Consider the following 14,787-nt stretch of genomic DNA (forward strand, 5'->3'; position numbering starts at 1 on the left):
CCCTGAGCTAACATCCGATGCCAATCGTGGGATGCCTACCACAGCATGGCTTTCCAAGCGTGCCATGTCCACACCGGGGATCCCAACCGGCAAACCCCCGGCCACCACCGAAGCAGAACATGTGAACTTAACCGCCGGGCCACCTGGCCGGCCGCACGCATGGCTTCACTTTTTACTTTCCTATCGATTACTTATTGTCCTTCTCCCCCCACTAGACTAAAAGCTGTTGAGGGCAGAGCCCTAGTCTTGTATTCCCCAGGCCTGCAGCAGTTCATGGGACATGACGGACTCCCAAAGTTTGGTGAGTCAAGATAGCAGTGGTTTAGAGCCCAGATTCTGGAAGAGGACTACCTGGATTTGAACCCTAGTCTTTCAACCTACTGGTTAGGTGACATTAGGCAGGTTATTTAACTTCTCCATGGCTCACTTTCACCACATATAAAATGGGGGATTGTGATAAAATATACCTCCTAGAAATGTTAACACATATCAAGTTCCTAGAACAGTGCCTGGCACATAGACTTATATAAGTGCAGTTTTCAGTTCTTCAATGAATAAGCAGGCGTTACTATATTAAGAGTGAGGACACGTGACCCTATAAGTGTATCCGATTTGCTCCACTGCCTCAGGTTGGACAGTAAACACTTATTCTTTTGGTAAAACTCATTGCTTCGCTCCATGGCACCGCGTCACCTGCCTGGCCTGCCACCACTTAGCGGAAGGGGAGGTGCGGCCCCTAATTCCGACAAAGTCCCCAGTCACCCACAGGCGGCACTGCTCGGGGTTCTGCGGCGCCCAGGACGTCCGAGCCCTCCAGGGGCGGTGCTCCTGGCGTAGGAAGGCCGAGCCTAGGGAGGTCCAGCGCCACGTCCTGGAATACAAGGGACGCTCCTGCGACTTCCCCGAAACTCCGGGTGGGTCGCGGGAGCGGGGACGCACCACCCACCGCCCGGCTTCTGGTCTCTGAGCCCAGGCCAGGGCCGTGGGAACCGGTCGGGGCGGGGCAGGGCGAGCGGGGCCGCGGCGGGGCGGGGCGGGGCGAGCGGGGGCGGGACCTGCGGGGGCGGGACCCGCGGGGGCGGGACCTGCGGGGGGGGGGCCGGGGGGCGGGCCGGAGCGAGAGGGGGCGGGGCCGGCGGGCGTCAGGCTCGGGACTCCGCGGCGCCGGCGGCGGGGCACACTGTCCCGGGCTCCGCGCAGCCGGCGTGCTCCAGCCAGGTAAGGACGCCGCGGGCCGGCAGGGGCGGCCCCGAGACGGCGGGATCCGGGCGGGGAAGGGTCAGGACTGGGATGCGCACGGCCAGACGTGCGTCCCGCAAGCTCACAAACTGACCCTCGTGGAACGAGGAAGGATTTTTTTACCCTTCGCACCACCGTGAGCGCGGGGCGTCGCGCCAGTTGAGGGATCCCGTCCCCTTCGGTCCAGGAAGAACAGACAGGTGCGCGTCCCAGCGGAGCCGTGCCTTCCGGGCGGCCGCTGGCTCTCCGCCTCCCGGGCTCCGGCGCTGGGCTTTGCCGAGGAACCCGCCTCTTTTCCCCTTGGGTCCCTGGGCCGAAGCCGCCCTGCAGCAAGTTCAGCGTTGGGTTCACTTTCCAGCTGCGAGGCAAGGTTGATTCCTCCTCTTTGCTTGGGCAGTAGCGCAGTCTTGATTGCAAGTTGGCAGAGTGGACGGAAACATTCCACAATTGCGCGTGTCCGAGCGCCTCACCCCACCAACCTCACATTTTTTTTTTTTTAATCTGGGAAATTGTGTTTGAATCTTGAAAACAGCGATTTGCTGAATGCATGTATTGCAAAAACTAGAGCCTTGACCCGGGAGTGTGCACTTTTCCTCGGTTCCTAAGTGTCCTTTTGATTTGATTTTTACTTTTCATGGAAGAATAACATGTTGCTGTGCACCGGGTACGGAAACAGGCTCATCTGTTGCCATTCTTTGGAAACTGGAATATTTGATTAGAAGGGTTGATCTCAGTGTTAACTTGGAACAACAGGATGGCTGGTGGCTAAGTGGTTTGAAGGTTATCCAAAATAGTTAAGCGTTTTGAGCATATACTGTGTATTTTTCCAGTGAGTGCCCATTTTCCTCTTAGGAAATTCTGAGCATTTATTCTCTTTTGCATGATTCTGCCCTAAGGAGGTGGGGAGAAAAAAAACAACCCCAACAAACCAATGGGTTTCCCAAATAAGCTTAGGCTTTAACAGGTTGGTTTGTGACACTGGTAGCTCCTTAGTTGGCAAGAGTCACGTGTTATAGAATGTCATGATTTATATGGAGAAAAGTGTGTAATTTTCTCAATATATCTTTAAAGTATTTTGGGGTGTAGTTACATTTTCAGTGTTTAGGAAAGACCTATAATTTCCCCATAGCCCAATTCGTCTGATCAATATGTTACTACTCTTGCCAACTCATCTTGCTTCCTTCAGTGTGTTTATGTTAACGATCTTGATCCTTCCCACAAGGATGTGTACATTTTGGCTTGGGGAACTGTATAGGGCAAGTGTTGTAACGTAAATCATGCAAATCAGTGCTGTGCTCTAGTTGTCAATACCTTTGCCCCACATAGTTACTTGAACTAAAATTTTCACATCTTCCCAAATAGGAAGGAATCTAGAATATTAATGTCTGTTCTGTCACTTTCAACCTGTTTATGTGCTTATTCTGTATCGAGATCAAGATAGTCATCATGTTTTCTCAGCAGCTTGTTGCTCAAGGGCAGCGACTATGTTTTATCAAATCATGGTAAAGGTCAGAGAATGGAGACCTTTGCTCCCTGAGGTTGACCCTTGACTGGGGTGTTTGGAAGGGTTGTGGGCAGTGTCTGGCCACTTTTTTGCTTGGGGAAGAATTGTTGGTCTCCTTGTCTTCCTCTGGGTGTCTGGAGTTTTGGGAGCCTGGGCCTTGGACCTCCAAGCACACCTCTGCCTACAGGTTCCTCCGGGTTGATCAGGCTGGTGCCTCCCATCCCCGCCCCAGCTTTTCCAGCTCCTTAGCCTCCACCCTACTCCACCTCTCTCTGGATTCCCACCCCTAGGGAGAATTATTGTTTAGGGCAGGGAGATTTGGTCCACATAGTTGACAGGGGTGTGGACCCTCAGCCTGGTGCTGGGTCCCCTGTGGATGCTCAGTATCACAGCATTGGATGCTCAGTATCATCAAATATCTGTTGATGACAGTATCATCTGTTTCAGATACTGTGCTCTCTTATCCAGGCTACACAGGCAAAGTGGAGTGACTGAGGTTGAACCCAGATCAACTGCTTTGGGGCCAGCTGCCTTGGTTGGATTAGGGTCATAAACTGGGCATGGGAACCTGTTAGAAAGGAGTGAAATTGGCCCATGGTCACTGGCAATTCTAAAATTACCCTGCACCTTGTGATTATGCCGTGAGAATAGCTTTGTTGAAAAGATCCCCAGAGGAGAGGGCCTTAGTAGTTGCCTCCACCTCCCAGCTCACCTGCACCTCCCAGCTCGCCTCCACCTGGGCTTGCTTTTATTCTCTGCCTTAGCTCAACTAGTCCTTCCTTGGACTGGATTCTGTTAACTTTCCCACCATGTTTGACTGCTCAGAGCTCAGATGACCACAGCTACTGTGGTCTGCATGTAGAAAATTACATTTTCTTTTGTTTAGGCTAAACAAGGATGGAATTTTTCCAAACAAATTGTTATTAGGAAAACAAAGAAAAAGCAAATAATGGGAAAATGTGTGTGTGTGTGGGTTGAAGCCAGTGTTTTGTTTTAATTTTTAGTTTTAAACTTTTATCCAAGTTACATTTCTCCCTCTCCAGCAACAGCCACTCATGATTCTTTGAGCTGGTCATTTTGATACTTATTGCTTGTGGTTGAGTGTTTCCGTTTGAAGCGTTACCTGTTGACTTCCCATTGTGGAAGACGATGAGTTGGCTCTCTTTTTTCCTCTAACCCACAACACAACCACAGCGTCCTTCTTTTCCCGTCCTTGCGTTAGTTAAACAGTAATTTTGGTTAGATCAATATTCGTAGCTAAGCCAAGTACAATGTTTTGTTTTCCTTGGACTTAATAATTGCTTTGTTTGTTCATTTGCTTAGTTTTTTATGTACTCATCATTAATTCAATCCTAAACTCCTGGCTAGTTTTCTAAATCTTCCCTCAGATGCATCGGATAGTCTATCAGTTTCATTTTCGAGAAGAACCTGTCCCTGAGCCTACTGGCTTGCTCTAATGTGGCCTGGTTGCCCTCTACACATGGGGCACAGTTTTCACCTTGAGGACTTCCCTTCAGCATCATCCTGAGGATCCCCATCATCTGTCTTCTGTGTTTGATCTCTGTTGCCTGTGGCCCATCTTCCTCCATCTTGGTAGGCTCCTTTGTTTTGGTAGAGCACATTCTCAAGGAGCTCCATGGCAAAGATGCAAGGGATGTCTATTTTTTGAGACAATAAATGCCTGAAACTATCTTTTTTCCACTGAAAATTGATAGTTTAGACTCTAGGATGGAGATTTTGAAAGCATTATTCCATCACCTCCTAGCTTGTGGCTGTTAAACTTCTCCCAACCCGTGAGAAGTTCAGAACTGTTCTGATTCCTCAATTTTTGCCTGTAACAAATGTATAGGTTACAAAAATCCTGAAATTTCCTGATGCCGTGTCTTGGTATGGGTCTGCTTTCATCCATTGTGCTAGGCTCTTTGAATCCAGAAACTTACATCCTCCAGTTTGGGAAATTTTCTTAAATTATCTCATTGGTAATTTCCTCCTTTATTTTCTGTGACGTCTCTTTGAGAAACTCTTATTGTTCAGATATTAAGTATTTTTGACTGAGCCTCTACTTTTCTTAACTTTTCTTTCCTAATATCTATCTTTTTATTTCTTGGTTCTACTTTTGGGGGAGATTTTCTCAATTTTATCATCCTTCCACTGAGTTTTTCATGACTTAGTATTTTAAGTCAAAAGCTCCTTTTTTTATTCACATGTATCTGTGTGTGTGGTGTGTGTGTATCTATTTCTTTCTTGCTTTTGTTTTATGTTTTCAGTGTCTGCTCTTATCTCCCTGCAGAGCTTAATGATTTTCTGTATGGAAGTTTGTTCCTTCCTGCACAGACTCAGCTTCCCCAGGTTGCCTCTATCTGTTCAATTGTTTAGGTCTCTACCTTTCATGTTAGAGGCTTTTCTCATTTTTCTAATACCTTGGTTGTCTGCCCATGCTTGAGTGGGCGATTCAAAAGCTGAAGAGATGATGTGCTTGTCGACTGGGAACTGGGCTTTAGGGTGACCTGGCTGTCTTTATTTGGGGAACCTCTGATGTCATTCCATCTTGAGCTGGTGAGAGCCCTCAGAAAGGCTCTTCCAGTCATTTCCTGGACGGCAGGGGAGAACCTGGCTGCCAGTGATGGCAATGAGGTGGAGAAGAGGGCTGGAAGTCTTAGCTCCCGCATCTTCATATTCCCCTCCACGGCGTTCCCAGGAAAACACCGGAGCTGTGCCTGATGTATCCCAATCCAGAAACCCTCTCATTTTTACCCTCTCTCGGGGAGAAGGTGGGGAAGAAACTCCAGGGGTTCTTGCTGGGGTAGGGAGGGGGCAATCAGCTATCTGCTCAGAGTGGCTGAAGGGATCTGGGAGGTCCAGCTGCTTTTTAAAGAGGCTTTCAATCCACTTTATTTTAGCCTACCCCTCTCACTGTAGAGGGTCCCAATGCCTTTGATTATTGAGCATTTTGGAGATTCTGTGGTATAGATCAGGTTATTTCTTGGCTTCACCTCACCCACCAAAATGTTTCTACTGTTGTCTCTTCTCTCATTCTCCCCATCCTTGTGGATTTATACATTAAGGAAAAAAAAATTCCTTTGTTGGACTTTCAGGAGGGAGAGAAAGTAGAGGGTTTCATTCAATCTGCCATTGGTGCCTGGAGTATAGATTTCTTTCATTCTTTCTTATTTTGTGAGGAGGATTGGCCCTGAGCTAATATCTATTGCCAATCTTCCTCTTTTTGTTTGAGGAAGATTGTCACTGAGCTAGCATCTGTGCCAATCTTCCTTTATTTTGTATGTGGGCTGCCACCACAGCATGGCTTGATCAGCTGTGTGTAGGTCTGCACCTGGGATCTGAACCTGCGAACCCCAGGCTGCCAAAGCGGAGCATGTGAACTTAACCACTACACCACTGGGCTGGCCCCTGGAATATAGATTTCTTAACCAACCTCGACTGAGAGACTAGCATGGTTCAGCCCTGGCACGGTGCTGCCATTTCCCCTACCTTTACCAACAGTAAACATTTTCTGACCAGTCTGAGCATATTCTTTCACTGAGCCCAGTTTGGACCTCAGGTTCCTTATACCACTCTAAGCATCCACTACCAATTGGTCACAGTTGTCACAGGAGGCAAAACCTCTCTCTAGCCCTAGCTTGGGTAGTATATAGCTTGTTGCTTGTAGAGCCCTTGTTTCTATTTCTCAAATTCACTTTGTCTTGGAGGACTCATTCTGTCCCCTTGGCCTCTGACTGTCTTACCCTTCAGTGAAGCTCAGCTTCTGTAAGTCTAATATTTTAATCTGAAAGGTGGGTCTGGTGTCATTGGTGGCCATGTGGTCTCAATGAGGTTATCATTATTTCCTTCTGGAGGCCAGTTTATCACACGATTGCCTTACCAGCAGCAGCTTCCTCTCTTCCTGTTTCAAAACTCATGCCCTTCTTGGAATGCACCAAGTTCCTGTTTCTGGCTGGGCTGAGCAGAGATGACTGACCTATCCTGCTCCTCATGGATGATCACAATTTTCCCAACCCTGTTTTAACCAGTTGAGTCATTCCTTAGGCTCCCCTAATGCAGTGTAACCTTCCAGCATTCTATCGCAGTAGCTTGATAACATCAACATGAATTTATGCTTACATACAGAGTCATGACCGCAAGAGTCAGCTTCCACTGAAGTAGGAAGAGCATTGTTCCCAAACCCTCTTATCTGTGCAGAAAATGCAAAGCTCTATACTGCCGGGATGTTGGCTATGTATTGGAAATCCAGAAAACATCGGTGGTGGCAATTGCTATAGTGGAGCGTGTGCAGTAGTGACTTGCTCTCTGGAGGATGACAGCGAAGGATAAGATGGTTAGAAAACACTTACTCAGCTGGAACTTACTGGGTTCCACTATGAACGAAAGCTTGGCAAATGGGAATCCCTGCAGGGTTCGTCTCTCCCTCTGTGCTTCCTTCCACAGGCATCCTTCCCTTTTCTAAATAGAACCTTTGAAGCCGTCGCAGCCTCTGTTTCCATGCAGTATAGTGTTTCTCTAATGTACTGAGTGCTTTACATAAGTCCTTTTTGTCTTCTCAGCTGGGTTGTAAACTCTCCTAGGGAAGAGCACAGCGCCTAATAAATACTTGATCAATGTATCAAATGAACTTTCCACATATTTGTGGCTACTTGACAGTTAAGGAAAAAAAAGATACTTGATCATAATTATCTAAGTTGTACCCAATAGCCTAAAGTTATTAAATTCTTGGTTAAAGTTTCGCTTCACTTTGGCTATATAGACTGAAGCTTAGGGCATTCAATGTAAGTTTTCCTAAGTGTATTATTTCTCATATTATTTATTATTATTATTTTCCATCCATATGTTTTTTTCTTAGCATAGCGTTGTGATTGTCTTGGATTTTGTGGCTAAGAAGAGTGGCTTTGGAGGAGGGAGGGAAGTATGTGCTGATGAAGTTGTCCAGTTCTCTGAGTTTTATGTTTCTGGAGGAGGAAGACCTCTTTGGATTTCAGCAATATACATATTTGTCCTTTTGTAACAACATGTCATTTATTTTTTAAGGTTAAAAGCTCTTGAGAAGTTTAGCTACAGTGTATCAAAGCGACAGTTTAAACTGTCGTATACTGTATGAGATACTTATAATGTAGAACTCCTTGTCAAATATCCTACTCCCTTTATCTTTGATTTTTGTGAAGTTCTAGCCTAATTTAACAAGAGAACATTTTAACGTCTTCTCTTTGTCTCTAATAGCGTTCCCCCACTGTCTTTTTGTTACTCTTTCCTTAGAAACTCTCACATCCTCATGGATTCCCCAATATTATGTTTCAGCCACAACTTGTGAGATCTCCACGGGACTGCCCTGAAAATGAAGCTGTGGCTTTTTTTTTTCCCCCTACAAAGGAGTGATTTTAAGGTTTATTTTTCTGCAAATATAATTTAAGCATGCAGTGAAGTTAGTTTTTACCATTGGGGTTATTTTTGTTTCATAGAAGGCAGTGGGTTTTCTTTTTTATTTTCCTGCTTTGAGTGATAAAAGTGCTTGATCCTTTAACCATGCATTGAAACAGAAATACAATTTAACTGAGTAATGAATGCTGTTAGATATGTAAATTTAGGTATGAATACTAAAATTTTTTTTTAAGGATTGTTAACTTATTTGTTACATATTTAAACCAGATATAGAAGCATTGCCTGAAAGAATTCTTGTTCATAGGTTCTGGAGTTGTAGCTGAAAGAGGTTTTTTGGACTCAGAGCTGGTGGTGCAACTTCCCGCCTCCCCCAGACAATGGTAGATCTCGAGATGCCACTGAGATTCTCCGATTCTCAGTGTGCTCTTTGGATTCTCCCTGCCGTCATTAAGAAAAAAGAAAATTGTTGTTTTATATATTCATTGATAAAAAATGTAAACAATACTGAAGCTTACAAAGAAGAAATTAAAAATGATGCCAAAACCATTCCTGAGAGAATCTTGGTGAACTCCCTCTCAGTCATCTCTGTCATCATTTGACTTTTTAAAAGTCTTTAGCAACTATCTATGTAGTAATTAACCTAAGGAGCATTGCGTGCAACTGTTTATGTAACTCAAAATTCTATAATGTTGAGATATATATATATATATATATGCAATTACTTTATAAGGTTATAATTAGTTTAGACATAATGTTCTTAGGGTAACATTATTTTGTATAGGCATTTTCTTGTAGGAATGATTATCATTTTTTTAGAAGGTTTTTTATTTATTTATATTTTTTGGAGGAAGATTAGCCCTGAGCTAACGTCTGCTGCCAATCCTCCTCTTTTTGCTGAGGAAGACTGGCCCTGAGCTAACATCTGTGTCCATCTTTCTCTACGTTATATGTGGGACGCCTGCCACAGCGTGGTGTGCCAAGTCGTGCCATATCCACACCCGGGATCCAAAACGGCAAACCTCGGGCCACCGAAGCGGAATGTGTGCACTTAACCGCTGGGCCACCGGGCCAGCCCCTGATTATCATTTTTAACAGCTGGGTGATAGTCTGTCTTGTTACTATGCAATGCTATTTTGAAACACTCCCCAATTGCTGAACATTTGGGGTTATGTTATTTATTTTTAAGTAGTGTTGGTATACTTTTTCCCTTTTGGAGATTATTTCCTTGGGGACTATTTCTCAAAATATCACTCTGGGATTAAGGATTTCTAACTTCTGTTAATCATTGTCAGAAGGACATAAAATAATAATTTGAAAAAGCTCACTAGCTGCATAAAGTTATACAAAGTTTCCATTATCTTCTTTCTTGACCTTTCAGATCAACTGTATCACCTTTGTGTGAAGACCAAGGTTTAGCTGGAGCTATTGAGGCATGTTATGTACTCAGTTGTAGGTCAGATAATAAAGCCAGAGTAACCTGACAGAGGGTTCTCCATTTGCAGAGGCCGTGCTTTTGTTGGTAATGTCTATAGCCTCATTTCAGTTGGTGGATGTCTGGTAGGAAGAGTTCCCAGGGATCAGTAATAAAAGGTGCAGAGGTTGTTATGACACCTGTGAAACTACATTTGACCTCAGTACCTGGTCTAGGGTTCACAAACCTTCCAGTAAGCAGAGGACGGCATTATAAATTCTTGCATAGGGAGCTCCAACCTTCCCACCCATTTTCCCATTCCTGGACTGCATGAGGAAGTAGGTGGCAGGACAGCCAGCAACGTTAGGGAGTTTGCGCGTTGATGTAGTTTCTTGATAAAGAACCAGAGCAGAGTGAATTCCTATTCAGATTTTCCCCCTGACACCTTTCTGTCTAATGTTTAAAGCCTGGGCTGGATTTCTAAGTTAGCTATTAACTGGTATTATGTTACCCCGCCTCAGGTTTTCCATCTATTAAACAAAGCATAATGATGCATAATTAACAGTCCACTTCAGAAAGATTCATGGCCTAATGCTTGTAAAGGACTTTAAGTGTTTTATACTCAGAGTGTTTTATGCACATTCATGAATAATGGGTTGGCTCACTCTCTTTGGCAAAGGGCGTCTATATTATGCCCATTTTATAGATGAGAAAAGTGAGCCTCATGGAGCGTAGTGGCTTGCTGAGAATCCAAGGGTAAATTTAATGTAGTACCTGTGGAGTTTTTCTTGGACTTTGTGGAACAAGTGGAATCTAAAGTAAATTCTGCATGAGTGTGTATGTGTCAGGAAAGTGGATTTTCCAGTTTTTAAGCAAATAGAACCTTTCAGGGGGATAGGCTTCTTCTTTGTAAGGGGGAATCATGTTTGGCAAGTTCACTAGAGTTCTTAAAGAGCATTAAATAATTGTGGAAGCTAGGGATAAACTGTGATTTTCGAAGTGATTTTGAAAAGACTGCACAAAGGCAATTAAATCAATTGAGTCAGTGGGAGGCTGGGAGAAACGTTTTTACAAATCAGGAACAGGGGGGAAAGACGCAACAAAGCTTAGGCGTAGGTGGACATTTCTCAGGATACAAATGGGAGTAAATTAGTCTCATTATTATTTTTTGAAATAGACGATGTAGAACAGGGAGTACACAGCGGAAACTCCAAGTTTACAGTCAACAAACTGCTGGGACACTAAAAAGCCAAACTGTTGGTCTCAAGTCTCTGCACATTGGCAGGGGAGTTTGGTAAAGAGTGCATTTAGGTAAAGTGAATCTATCTGTACATGCAGATGGACATTCTAGTTTTTTACTCAAGAAAGAGATTCAGGTATTATTGTAAACTCTTAAGACATTCACTAAGTATATGACTTGGAATGAAAAAGCTAAGTAAATCTTAGCTGTTGTTACAGATAATTCATAAATGCTATCTTACTCGTTTTCATGGTGCTTCAGCATCTGAGTTTTGTCAATATACTTAGACATAATGGACTTAGAGAAAAGCAAATATATTTATCAGTGGCATAGAAGATTGAATGAAATACTCCCATCCAACTCTTTGGTCTAGAAAGACCAGTTGCTTGGTCTTTCCTGAGGAGACACGCGGACAGGGTGCGCCGTCTTGTGCCACGTCAAACCGAGCTCAGTGACACCCGGAGACCATTCATCCGCACCTTCTTTATTCTCAAATAATGCCCGCCTGCTCCCAGTAGTTAATGTGTATTGGGTGCGTAAGATGTGCCAGGCTCCATGCTAAACTCTTTGCATAGATTATCTCATGTAATCCTCCCAACAGCTCTGTGAAGTATGGCAAGATCATTTTCAACCTTTTCCTGATGAAGAGCCTGAAGCTCAGGGAGATTCAGGGAGATTTGCTGAAGTGGTGGAGCCAGAGTTCAGAACAGAACAGTCTGACTCCAGAGCAAGCCGTCCGAGCTCTACTGACCTATATGCACTGGGGTATCCTCCTTCCCTCCCCCTCTCTTAATTTCCCTCCTGGTAAACAGAGGACACCTAGAAGAAAACATAAATGTCTGCTTCAAACAGAACGGAAGCAATCAGTTCCTCTGGGTATCACTCCACGCCCCTTGACCCTGTAGATCCTAAAACGTCTTCATAGCAGCACGGTCCAATAGAAATATTCTGTGAGCCAGATATGTAATTTAAAAGTTTCTAGGAGCCACATTGAAAAAAGCAAAATGCAACAGGTGAAATTAATTGTAATAATATAGTTTGTGTAACCCAGGATATAAAAATATTACAATTTCACCATATTATCATGTAAAAATTATTAATGAGGAACCAGAAAAAGCTGAGGAGCTTGATATGAGCCATGTAGTACAATGCAATGCAACACAATGTCTTACGCAGTGCAGTAGATAGAGTGAAAAGTAGTCTGACCAAACAGGAAAGTTGTGATTAATGGAAACATATTTATACTGCTTTAGTTCTAAATTTTAAAATGAATTAAAATTAAATAAAAATAAAACATTTAGTTCCTCATTTGCACTAGCCACATTTCAAGGGCTCAGGAGCTATTTGTGGTGAGTGGCTACCATATTGATCAGTCCAGCTCTGTAGCAAAAGTTATTCTCTGTCTCCAAAGACCCAGGGACTCCCAGATTCCCCATCCCCACCCCTATCTCCTGAACCCTCTCAGCCCCCAGCTCATCTTCCCTGCCTATGCTCAAGGCTGCCATGTACAGCTGTACAGGTTATTACACTGCAAAACTCTGGGATGTCATTCACATTGTAGATCTGGTAGATTTGTTTATTTACTGTGACAGTTTTTTGGAAGATGGAAGTAAAGTTTTTAAAGGAGGAGACACTTTTTCCTTATTCACGCCAACACATTTTTTTGGGAGGTGATTATAGCCATTCTGTTCCTTCCTAGCGTTACAACATTTGGGCCCAGGCATTGTTCTCTTGTATGCCCGGTACTTTCCCAGTGTCCACAGCCTGTGGCTGGAAGTAACAAAGCAGCTTCAGACAACCTCTCCTCCTCCAAAAATATTGTCACGAAGCCATAGTCACTTTTCATGGTAGTTTACCTGGGAGCCGTGTGTCTTATTTGTAATTGTAGTCCCAGTGTCTGGCACACAGTAGGTATACAACACATTTATTGATTTGAATTGTTATCTTAATGTTCACTGGGGCCTCTGTACTGTGTCCTAAGTTGCCTTTGATGAAACTTGAGGAGCCGGCCCGGTGGTGTAGCAGTTAAGTTCGCACATTCTGCTTCTCAGCAGCCCGGGGTTTGCTGGTTCGGATCCCGGGTGCGGACATGACACCGCTTGGCACACCATGCTGTGGTAGGCGTCCCACATATAAAGTAGAGGAAGGTGGGCAAGGATGTTAGCTCAGGGCCAGTCTTCCTCAGCAAAAAGAGGAGGATTGGCAGTAGTTAGCTCAGGGTTAATCTTGCTCAAAAAAAAACCGCAAAACTTGACCCAGGGCTGATTTATCCGAGCACTGACTTGGCTCTCTCTTTCACCCAGTCACAGCTCAGCCTTCGTGTGGTATCCTTGTTCTAACTAATAATTGTCATGATTGTTATTATTACTAATAACAGCTACCGTTTATTGATCACTTTGTGTCAAGCATTGTGCTTAGCAGTTTGTGTGCATTATTTCATGTAATCTTTCCAGACATCTCTAGGAGGTGGGTACTATTATTATTCCCATTTTATAATGAGGAAACTGAGGCACTGAGAAATTAAGGTCACACAGTTCGTAAGTGTCAAAGCTGAAATTTAAAACCAGTTCTGTCTGACTTCAAAGCCCTTCTGTGCCCTAAGTAGCAGGACTGGGCTTCTCTTTTGGAACCTGGGGCCTAACTGACAAGTGACCACACTGTAGTGGACTTATTATTTGTCTGCCCAGATTTCCTTCCTTTGTTCCTTCCCAAGTTCCCCTTTGGGGAACTTCTCTGTCTCCAATTCATGTGGTTTGGGTGGGGTGGACACTAACTCCGGGGTGGGAGGGGTGGTCATGTGACTTAGCTTTGGCCAATCTGAGAAGTGCCTCCACCTGACCTAGTGATTGGTTCAGAGGTTACCACATGACCTAGGCTTGCCCAATCAGGCTGCTTTTCTGCTCCAGTTTAAGGCAGGAGGCATTCTTTTCCTCTGGGACTTTTTGCTGCTAGAGTGATGTAACTTGGAGCTCCTGGGGGCCATCTTTCCCTGCTACGTGGGGGAAGCTGTTTGAAGTAGGAGAGAATGAACAAGGCTGGCATGCCATGTGAAGTAGCACTGAGAGGTGGTGAGAACACAGATAGTGTCATTTGAACCTCAGGATTCAGATGTGCCAGCGTCCCAGGACTTCTTGGTTATGTGAGCAGACATATTCCCTTTGTTGTTGTTTGCTTAAATCTAGTTATTTGCAATCAAACGAGCCCTGCCTGATATGCAGACTTTTCACAAGATGAATATTTTTGTCTTGGATTTCCCATTGCCATTGTCTGTGTACCCTTTGGATGAGCTGATGATCTCTTGGGCCTTGGTGCCTACTGTTGCCTGCTCTTTGCCTGGAGGCTTTTGATCCCTGTAGACTCTGTATATGGTCAGTTTGCTTCATCCCATTTAGGTCCATGACCCCTGCCCCAGTGAAAGGAGATGCCACACCCAACCCCTCCTCACCACTGCCCTCACCCTCTACCCCCATGGTGCAGCCCACACGCAGGGATGAGGATTGTGTCTGGAGTGGAGCATTAGAGAAGTCTGTTCTTCATAGACATTAGAAAAATTACTCATCAACTTACTTTTGAATGCTGATCAAAGACTGTCAACACTTAACTCCTCTGGCCTCTGACCCCATCTGGGATCTCAGCCAGCTTAGGCCAAGGCTTTGCCTCTTATTCCCAGTTTCCTTGGCTCCCAGTCTCTCTGATCAGCTGTCTTCTTATGTACTCTCAGTTCCCCGGTGATTCTGAACTTCCATCCTTCTGCTGGCTTCCTTCCAAATCTTTCCGGCCCTCTGAGGGCATTGTTCCATTGTGAATCAACTCTCCCACACCCCAGCCGCCTCAGAGACTGCGAACACTCCCTACTCTGCAGCTCTCTCTGCTGTAACATTCTTCTGGTTTCCAGGTCATGCTGAAACCCTTTCTCCTTTAGAGTTCAAGCCTTTCATGCAAATGCCCTCCTGGTCTCTCCTTTTGTCACCAACCTCTCCGTCATTCTCCCTGATAGACTCATCT

The 14,787-nt window shown here is 44.7% G+C and overlaps 1 protein-coding gene across 5 annotated transcripts in view; it reads left to right on the forward strand.

The window, feature by feature from the left end:
* The first annotated feature begins 785 nt into the window (after positions 1–785).
* The window catches only part of LOC124237635 (tyrosine-protein kinase Tec), a 123,255-nt gene continuing 109,253 nt past the window's right edge, over positions 786–14,787 (forward strand). The window contains exon 1 of one of the 5 annotated variants that reach the window (XM_046657515.1): positions 786–914. The gene's annotated coding sequence lies outside the window, so the exon portion shown is untranslated. Of the gene's footprint in view, positions 915–1,139; positions 1,219–14,787 lie in introns of those variants that run through there. The other 4 variants (XM_046657511.1, XM_046657512.1, XM_046657513.1 and 1 more) reach the window with 4 other exon arrangements.

Source organism: Equus quagga, chromosome 3 (assembly GCF_021613505.1).
Source record: "Equus quagga isolate Etosha38 chromosome 3, UCLA_HA_Equagga_1.0, whole genome shotgun sequence".
Classification (NCBI taxonomy): domain Eukaryota; kingdom Metazoa; phylum Chordata; class Mammalia; order Perissodactyla; family Equidae; genus Equus; species Equus quagga.